This window comes from Taurulus bubalis, assembly GCF_910589615.1.
Source record: "Taurulus bubalis genome assembly, chromosome: 16".
Taxonomy (NCBI): domain Eukaryota; kingdom Metazoa; phylum Chordata; class Actinopteri; order Perciformes; family Cottidae; genus Taurulus; species Taurulus bubalis.
In genome coordinates this window covers 13,871,177-13,881,434 of record NC_136604.1, presented here as the reverse complement: position 1 = coordinate 13,881,434, position 10,258 = coordinate 13,871,177, and positions in this window count along the sequence as shown.

Sequence of the window (10,258 nt, the reverse complement as noted above, 5' to 3'; positions counted from 1 at the left end):
AGGAGGCTGCAGTCCTTTAGAACCAAGACCTCACGCCACACCAACAGTTTCTTCCCGTCGGCAGTCAAGCTCATCAACAGAGCCCGGGTCCCCCACTGACTGAGCCGGTCACCCCCAGGACTATTTCTTACCTGTCACTCCCCTGCACACTTCATATTTAAATACACATGTCACATTACACTTTAACATACATTTACAGAACACTGGTTTACATTATTGTTATCTATTTGTCTGAGCACTTAATGTTATACTTAATTTAATATCTATTGCACTGATTGTTAATTGTCTCGTCTAATGTTATGCACCTTTCGCCACTTTACACAAAATTCCTCGTTTGTGTAAACATACCTGGCAAATAAATGGTTCTGATTCTCCAAAACTTTTTAGGAAAAAGAAGTATATGTAACCCTGAAATAAATCTCTGATTAATTTATGTGCAGTATGATGAGTTTGAAGGTAATATGTCAGACACAAGTTGTGACGATTTAGATTTCTCAACATAAACTGCAGATTAAATGATATATTATAATATTAAAATGATATACAGTATATATATATATATATATATATATATATATATATATATATATATATATATATATATATATATATAAAGTATATTTTGAAGGCTCTGTTGCAGAGTTGTATTGGTTTACACTGCATTGTAAGATCTAAGAGACACTGTGTTAGTATTGCGATTCCATAAACTTGGGACATTTTTGAGCAACAGATTAGAGGTTCAGCACATCAGAGCTGCAACGATTACATTAATAATTGATTAGTTGATCACAAAAAAATATCAACAATTATTGCAATATTTACTTTTTTACAAAAATTAAAACATTAATCAAACTTCAGAGATGTGAGGATTTGGGACGTTAGATTGGTCAAAACAAGCAATTTGTTATTAATATTTTCCAAACAAACCCAAAAATTGAGAAAAAAATAGTAAATTACTCAATTATATAACTAATCATTAGTAGCAGCCCCGCAACAGATTACAAAAAGAAAAGTCATTCGGAGCTACAGATGCCAAGATATTCTGTGTTTTAGGTTTATATGGATCAGTCTATGTACTGGGAGTACTGGTGGTTCCTCTGCAGATTAAAGCAAAGACTATAACCTTGAGAGACAAATGGAGAGGAGGAGAACAATAGACAGAGACAGATAAGTAGGAATAAGGAGTGGAGGAAGTTTGGGAATAGCAGAGCATAATGGGTGCAGGTCCTGCTAGGATGCACATGGAGCATGAAATTAAATGCGGGAAGAACTTCACTGTTGGCGATCTTCCTGCTGACTTCATGTATTACAGCTCAATTTGAAGCAGCTTTTATCACTATTTTTTGGATCAACAATGGAGCACAGGAGTACTTGTATGTGATGAATCCACAGAAATTATCAACAGATTGCAGCTCTTTTTTGTTGCATCTATCAGTGCATTCATTGTTTTGTTTTTACGGCTAGTTTCCAAATTTGGTTGAGTCTCACAGTTCTCATAGCGTCATTTAGCAGCTGGCAGAGGGACGTGAGGCAGAGGAGCCGCTAGTCCCAGCGCTGTTGCTAGAAACCAACCTGAACTCTGTTCTACTTATATTCTATTTCAAAAAAATATGTTTTTTTGGGGGGCTTTAAGCAATTTTTTTTGTTTGGATCACAGAGCAACCAGTTTCTATGATCAAGCCAGGGAATCTCTGCCAGCTTCAGATCTGCTGCTCATTGTTTTCTGTCCTACATTGTCTTATTTCTTAGACTTGAACAGGGGCTGGATTTGAATAATTTGTTATGCCTTAGAAGTCATACAGCACAGAATAGATGCAGACCATATGCTATTCATGGGAAGCGATATATAGTAAACAATACAACTTTCCTAGACGTGTACCAGACAGTTTGCTAATGACTTTAATGCCCACTTTAGACTCATTTAGGGATGTTACAGAAATGGAAAAACCATGTTCACTTTGTAATGTTACCTAACAGTAAAATAAATATGAGTTATCCTAAGATGCATGGGCACACGTAAGTCTATTAACTGCAGTTGAATTATTAGCTGTTGGAGTCCAACTGGTTCCATGTAGTCATAAGTGGAGAGAAGGAAACGGTCAGACGGCTTCCATCAGTCTGCCTGGCAAACACTGGCAAACACCGAGTAACACCAATTTAAATATGATATATGTTTCAAGTACTTAAAAAGAGTCCATGCCAGTGAGAAGAATAATGAGGTTAATGTATCTGGATGAAGTCTAGACGACGACGAGATGATTTCCACAAGAGTCTTTCTATCCATGTTTCCCGTCCCTCCCCTGTCTGCCCATTGGGTTTCTTTCTGGTCGAGCAGAGGAAGTGTGTGGGATGTCATGCCGTTAGAGAGCAGGTATAAATCAAGTGTTTACACAGAGCCAGGGACAGTCCTCTTATTCCAGGAGGCTTGTTTTTAACAGCCAGAACACTGGAGCACACAATGCTCTCTTGCTTCAGTGCCCCTAACCATATTCCTGCCTCTTCACAGGTGAATAACAGGCTGTATGTGAGACTGGTGCTCCTTAAGAGTGAGTTACTGCACTGAATGTCTCTTCAAGGGCTGAGCTTTTAATAAAGGGTGTGGGAGCTGGTGTCCTGCAGCGCAACTTCAAATAAATCGATTTTCACTTGTGGGTAATCATTGTTTAAAATTTGGAGAATGAAATGGCTTAAGAATGCACAACATGCACGTTTGTATTTACAATTAAATATGCTCACATCCTGAAGATGAATCCCATTTTGCTGGAAGAGATAACAGTCCAATCAATCTAGACTATGAAGGCTTTGTGTATTCAGATGCATCTTAATTTGTTTACTCATCATGGAGATTAATTTCCCTGTCACAATCTCTTTAGTCCTCCACTGGTCAACCATCACCACATTCTTGGAGTGTTTGGGATACTAAGAGTGTAAATCAGGCTTCAATAATCCTTTAGTGAAGGGAACCTCATTGTAATCACAAGTGATCAATCCGCTGCCATTGTTTTGGGCTCAAAGACTGCATGAATATCCTATTAATGTCAACATGTAAAAACCATTAGCAAACAATCACATTGACTGATGGAAATTGAGTCATTGTTTTGTTCAGATGCTAATTAATTGCTAACTAATGGACTGAGCGGCTGTTTGATGAGCACTTGATATCGAGGCCTGATAAAGGTTCAAACTGAAGCACTTCAGCAAGTCAACATCCAGTGAATAAACTTTAGATTAGTTAGTTTTGATTGGCAGAAGATGACACATTTTCTAAATCCCTATTATGAAAAGTGTGGGCCTGTAGCTGTGCTGAAAGATGTGTTGGGTCCTCTGGTAAGCTAAACAAGGCATTTCAAAAGGCACCTCCGAATGTTTAAGAAATGTACTGTAGCTCTGGACCGTGTTTAATGTGAAGGAGGTGCAGGTTCAGCTGGGCCTTTAGGTCTTCGGAAATAGTCATTCTCAAACACTGAGTCGGGACACACAGGTGGGTCGGGAACAGGAGAGATTATTAGGATTGTCGAATGAATTGACAACATTTTTGAACAGCGGGAAGGGTCTAGGTAAAAAAAAAATTCTGATCTGGATTTTATTTAAATGATCTCCTTCTCGACTAATTGTACAAATTGACTTGAAATACAGCTTGCATCAACAATGGAGTTAGTGAGTTCAACTTTAAATCAAAAATGTTCCGTGGTAACAGCATCTTTACATCCCAAACTGGGGGTGTATTATTACACGTGAGCCTCCAGATGTGATGTTACTCTATTTTAAAGTAAGGCATCCGATCCACTGAAAGACCATACATATGTATGTAATCCAAAAACACAAATAATTGTAACATTTGCACATTCTTTTGATTTTCTGTTTTGCTGCTTTTCGTTAAGTTATTTAAAAGTTTTTGTAGTTCTGTGTCTTGTCTGATTGCTTGGTCTCAGATACAGTATAGACTCTGGGACACAGACAGATTAGTTGAAAATATGATGTGTCACCATAATGGGAACCAGTTTCATGTTTAAAGGATGTGCTCGCTGATGAATCTGTTGGATCTGCCGAGTGAGTCAGAGCGAAAGCCTTAAAAATGTAGCCGGAAAAGGTGAGAAAGAGGCGACTGGAGAGGGAGGGAGGGCAGAGCTTTAAAAGGGGAACAATGTAAGAGGAGAAGGAAGGGAGAGATATGGGAGGGGGAGTTGGAGCGAAGATAGGCTGATGGGGAGAGAGAGAGAAGGATAGAGAAACAAGGTGAGAGGGGAAATAGATTAAAAGAGCAGAAGATATATGGAAGTGAAAAAGAAAACTAGGCTGAGAGGAAATGAAAATGCAGAGAAAAGTGTGAGGATGGGGATGGAAATACATGCTAGGAAACGACGCAAGCATGTTCCTTTTACCTTAATTGGAGAGGCTGGCATTCGGTATATTTTTAGATTCATGATAAAGCTGAGAGACACGAAACTGCAGAGCTTTCACCCATTTCACTGTTTACCTGTGTCACCTCAAATGAGCTTGACTCAATTACAGAAATATGCTCGCTTCAAGTCAGACGGATCAGTCCACAGGAGCTCGGCAATGTACGGCTCTACGGAGTCTTACTTCTTTGAATGAACTTTATCACAATGAGGGGTTTTTATGCCTCAGCAATGGCGACAACCGTGGCAGTAGGCATTATGTTTTCAGGTTGTAACGTCTATCCGTCCGGTCCATTCTCGTGAACACGATGTCTCAGAAACGCCTGGAGGGAATTTCTTCCAAATTTGGCAAAAACATCCACCTGGACTCAATGATGAACTGATTCCATTCTTGTGAATGTGATCTCTAGAACAACTTGGGCAAATGTCTTCATATTTGGCCTAAACGTCCACTCAAAGATGAAAGAACTAATCCTGCAATTTACCCACTGCGGGACTAATAAAGGATTATCTTATTTTATTGTATCTTATTACCTCCACTGCATATACTAGCCTACAAAACATACTACTAGTTTTCAGGTAGCCATGTTTCCACTTATTTCAGTATTGTTTGAAAATCAACTTGTGGAGACATAAAACCATTTAGTTATATAAAGTATGTGATTATCCATCACAGGGAAAAATGTTTTTGTCAAAGTCACATGATGTTGCTGTTCATGTAAGAAAACATTCACAAATATCTCCTCCCTCTATGCGCTGTAACATCCAAGTTTCAGAAATCAGCCGACATAGTTCAGTTATTTGAATTATATTCATTTACTTTTCAGTCAGAAATTCAAAACTTGGAAAAACAAATCATAACCAGAAAGTGTTTTCAAAATTTAAAAAAAAAAAAAAAAAAAAAAAAAAAAAAAAAAAATCACAAATGTCCTACATCGTCATAAATATTTATATAATTATACAATATTAGGGGACTTTGCTAATCATATCAATTTCTGTACATGTGTTTATTATTTATTTATATAATACACAAATACAGTCCTTTAGAGAAATACGTGCGAGTTTAACCGGATTACATTTTTTCTTTGCACATTTCAAAAATGCATTGGACAAAGATAAGAATTGTTTGCTTGTCTCATAAAAGGTTCACAATCTGTCCATTTGTCAAACTAATCCACATGAGCTGTGATTGTAATCAAGCCAAATCCCGTCCGTGTGGCCGCTCCCTTCAGACTGAGTGATGGGCTTCAAAGTGGTGAGATGTCTGAGCAGATTGAGCTTCTATCCTCCATCACTCGTGATGTCAGCACAGCTGTGTGTTGTCACCGTGCCAGTGTCCGTCTCCTGACAGAGTGATGTAGTGACGACTAAATGAGGGAGAGATGAAAGGATGAGGGGTAAACTGAGGAGGAAAGTAAAAATGAGGACAGAGGGAGAGAGTCTCCTCTCTCCAAACACATGGCAAAACACAGGAAATCAGTAAAATCAGGACACTTTTATTACATTTTTATAGAGTTTCTGGGAATAATAAAAGAAAGCGCAAGGCAATATGTTTTCCATCATCAAATGGTACTTTCTCCAAATGAAGGTACAAATGTATTTTTTATTACAGTGGATTTTTAAAAGGTTGTTATTGGGGTACCCAATCAAAGGAAATAGATTTAACGAAGGCAGACAATATGTGGAATATACAAGTCGATAAGATATGATAAGTTTGAATGCCAGCCACACATTCATTGTGTATCTTTGACAAGTGTAGAACTCCATGAAAAATACTATTTTCAAACTAAAGCAATATCTGTTCAAGGGCACAAAGTCAAGAGTAAAACCTCCGCCTACATCAGTCCTTCTACAGTTGCTTTACTTTCAGGACAGTCACCAGAGGAATAATGTGTCTTTATTTTCAAGGTGGTGAAGAGCAGTAATCAATGTTGCAAAAGCAGATTCTCTCAAATCCCCATTATAACTGCTTGACTTCTCACTTGATCTACAGAAGACTGAATGCTGAACAGCATTCCTGCAGAGGGTCGAGTGCTTTGCATGTATACTATGTGCTATTCACCCATCCCATTAGAGTGCTTTCTCTTGTCTCCCTTTATGTGTGGTATTGTCTCTTAAATGAGCTACACATGCGTCAAACCTTACAGATCACATCACATTGGACCTAATGGCGCTGGGGACTATGTTTAGAGACGTATGAAGAGCTAATGGGTAAGACAGAAAGACACAGTAGAAAGAAGCCAAATCGGTTAGTAGTCAAATATAGACTTTAAATAAGCGCATCACATGTGCAGCAGAGATATCCAAACGTGAAACTTGCTGTTGGCAAATGTATTATTGATGGACTGAGAGTGTGTTATAATGTTGAGATGTTCCAGAGATTATTGGTGTCTCAGATGATCCCAATTGCGACCCCAACAAACCGCACAGACAAACTGAGGTGTTTTTTTTACTTTTGGAAAGAGTCTGGAAAGCACTTTTTACCTGTTTCCAGTCTTTGTGCTAAACTAAGCACATCCAAGATATTGAGTGTTAACAAATGGCCAATGCTTTTTGTGTCTTTGGTGTGGAAATCTTGTACATGTTAGTCCATGTCCTCAACAGTTAGTGATGAAATCGCTCAACTGACATGAAGTTATCGCTCACAGAGAATATCTCACTTTTAGACTAATCACAAATCACATGCTGATGCACACCCAGAGGCGATTAGCTGATAATTGACTGGTGTGAATGTGATGGTGTTTTTTATAGATCCTCTCTTCCTAGAGGCCATTTCTGGATCCATTCTCTTCCTCCTATGCCTTCTGTTTTCTCCTTTGTCTTTGATTGTTGTTTTTGTGCTTCTTTGTGTTCCTTGTGCACTTCTTTTCAAAGCAGAGGTACACAGCGGTCTGTCGCTGTGTCCTTGCCTGAGCTTTCCAGCACGCTGGTGAATACTGTATCGTCTTTTGTTATACTGGAAATATTGAGCAGAGTTTAGGAACAGGCTGAAAATGATTGAATAGACAGAGATTTGGATTCAGGCTGAGGATGAGGTTTACGATGATAGGCAATAAAACTCAATATCAAAAGTATTTTTTTTTAGAGCTGAAACCATTCATCTGTCGATACATCTTTGTTATGGACAAATAATGACTACCAGCTGTAAAAAAGATGTTTTGCTGAAACAAACAAGAGAATACAAATATTAGTTTAATATTATTATTTTATATATTATTTTCATTATAGATTAATCTGCCAATTCTTTTCTCAAATAATTGTAGGTCTGTAAAATGTCAATAAACAGTAGAAAATGTGAGCAAGCCAAGGTGATGTCATCAGATTGCTTTTGTTGTCCTATGTAAACAGTTTTCTATCACATATTACACAGATAAGCCTAAACTCCTCACAATTTAGAAGCAAGAACCAGGTATTCTCCCCCTAAAAAATTATATAAACAATTAATACATTTTCAAAATCAATTGACTGATAGATTAATAGACTAATAGTGTTAGCTCTACTCTATTGTATGCATAATGAAGCAAAGAGGTCTAAATCAGGGCCTGGGACAGATAACTAGAAATGATCTTATTCTGAGGGTAGATTTAAGAAAGAGGATGTCTCGGGCTGCCATGACATAATTACTATCAATGAGGAATGAGAAATTTGAAATTTGAGAGAAATTTGAGGGGTCAGGGATCAGCACTCCGAGCCTTAAATTATTGGCAGATTTCTATCCGGGTTTATTTGTCATCCTAATGCTAAGTAGCCGCCCACATCAGTGTGTGTCTGAAAGCCAAAACAAAAGCTATCAATCCTGCTCACCTTTCCCAGTGATTTCTAGCACTTGCTCATGGATGTCTATCTGTTACAAAGTCTGCCTCCTGGGCCGCTGTGGGGTGTAGACAACCACCAGTAGGTGGTTCTAACTGCGGAGTGATGGGCTTACAACAGAGACTCTGAAAGCCAACGCAAATAGATATGAAGTCATTTTTTATCTCACATGCACTCGGTTACTAAACTGGCGGATCGCTGCTGCGGTCTTGCAGGAGTGGAGACTCAGCACTAGATGATTAATGACCATCAACTATTTTTGTCTGGCTGTGTTTTTTCTTCCTCCCTTTGCTCACACAATATAACGTTACTCTCCCATGAAATTGTTTCACATTTTGATGCTTTCTCTCTGTAACTCATAGACAAACACACAACCACATAGTGGAACCATGTGAAACGTCATAAACTGCAACGCCTTTGTTGCAGTGTTTTGCATTTCAGATGAATGATTCCTGTTTTCTCCTGAGGCCATAATCCTGATTTGAAAACAGCCATCGGTTTGTTCAGCCACTTTCACGGGTTACAGTTTGTTTTCTGTTCGTTGTAACATGTTGTTCTCTTCTCTCTCTCTAGAGATTTGCCTGTGAGAAGAAGATATGAAGTTAGCAGGCTCATGTTGGATCCTTTGGTTTCTCCTGGTGGTAAGCTCGCAGTTTTTAAATTCAAGGAATGCTGTAAGGTAAAAGTTCCCTTCTCTTTTTACCCATTATGTATGCTGGACACATGTGTTTCAACATACGATTGAACTTTCATTAAATGAACATGCAATATGATTGGGTCAAGTGGGTTTTTCTTCTAAGAAAAAAAAACTCATGATTAATTTTCCATCACCATTTATAATTGATAATTATAGTTTATAGTTAGCTCAGCTTGTTCATTACAAACTGGATGACCCAAAAGAGAGTATGTGATCCATGACTGCACATTTCTGCATGTTCTTACTATATTTGATCCTTTTATGCAGATAATGTACAGTCTACATTGTCTGGCATTTAAACTTGGTCTCGTTAAAGACAGAATAGTATACTTGTATACCTGTAATACATCTTGCATTGGGAGTGGTTCTATAGCTCTGCATTGTATTGTGGACCCGACAGCAGCATAACCTCCCTGCACCTCTGCAGGTGCAGGGAGGGAACACAGCATTCACAATCTCTCTCTTCGTAAAGGGAAGTATATATATATATATATATATATATATATATATATATATATATATATATATATATATATATATATATATATATATATATATATATACATATATATATATATATATATATATAAAAATAACAGCAACTTTCCTCGGGAGTCTGGAACGAAGATTAAGAAGCTAAAGTGCAACGCACAAAATACTTAAATAAAACAAAAATTATACTTCCTGTTAAACATAAAATATTCCCCTTCTACATTACAACATATTTACGATCCTAAAAATACTGTGTTTTTCTGCACCCTTCAAAATAAAAGTATCTGGGTAATACACATCAGATTTGACAGGTATGTGTTATGCCCTGTTCATAATGTAGTGCAACAACATATACAATTCTACTCAGTCCTGCAATAATATTATGCATTTAGTGTGCCCACCAAATATGAAGAGTCATCTATCATCTGCTTTGAAATTAGCTTGAAAGGTTGAAGTGTGCTCCAGTGTTTTACATGAATAAGCTTTTAGCGGTGTTGCAATAATCAGTCAAAGATGCTAACACAAATGCGATATCTCACATTTTTTTCTCATTTATGGAAATGGCAAAAGCCTTACCCTGTGTTGCAAATTGTCCTTTCAAATATGCTGATTTGTCAGAAAAAGGGGTTATAATTGAACAAATTTAAAAGGGATAAAAAAAAGTCCCTTTGATGGATTCGCAGCTCTCCTTAGAAATAACAGAAAAGAGGTATTTCATGAAAGCAAAACAGTTGGTCCACTATTCTTCAGTGTCAGAGTTAATGGAAGTCTCAATTGCCTTCGCTGTTGTCCAGCACAGTATCGTGTCAAATATGTTCAATCTGATGTATCTACACTGTTCACCTGTATGTATCTG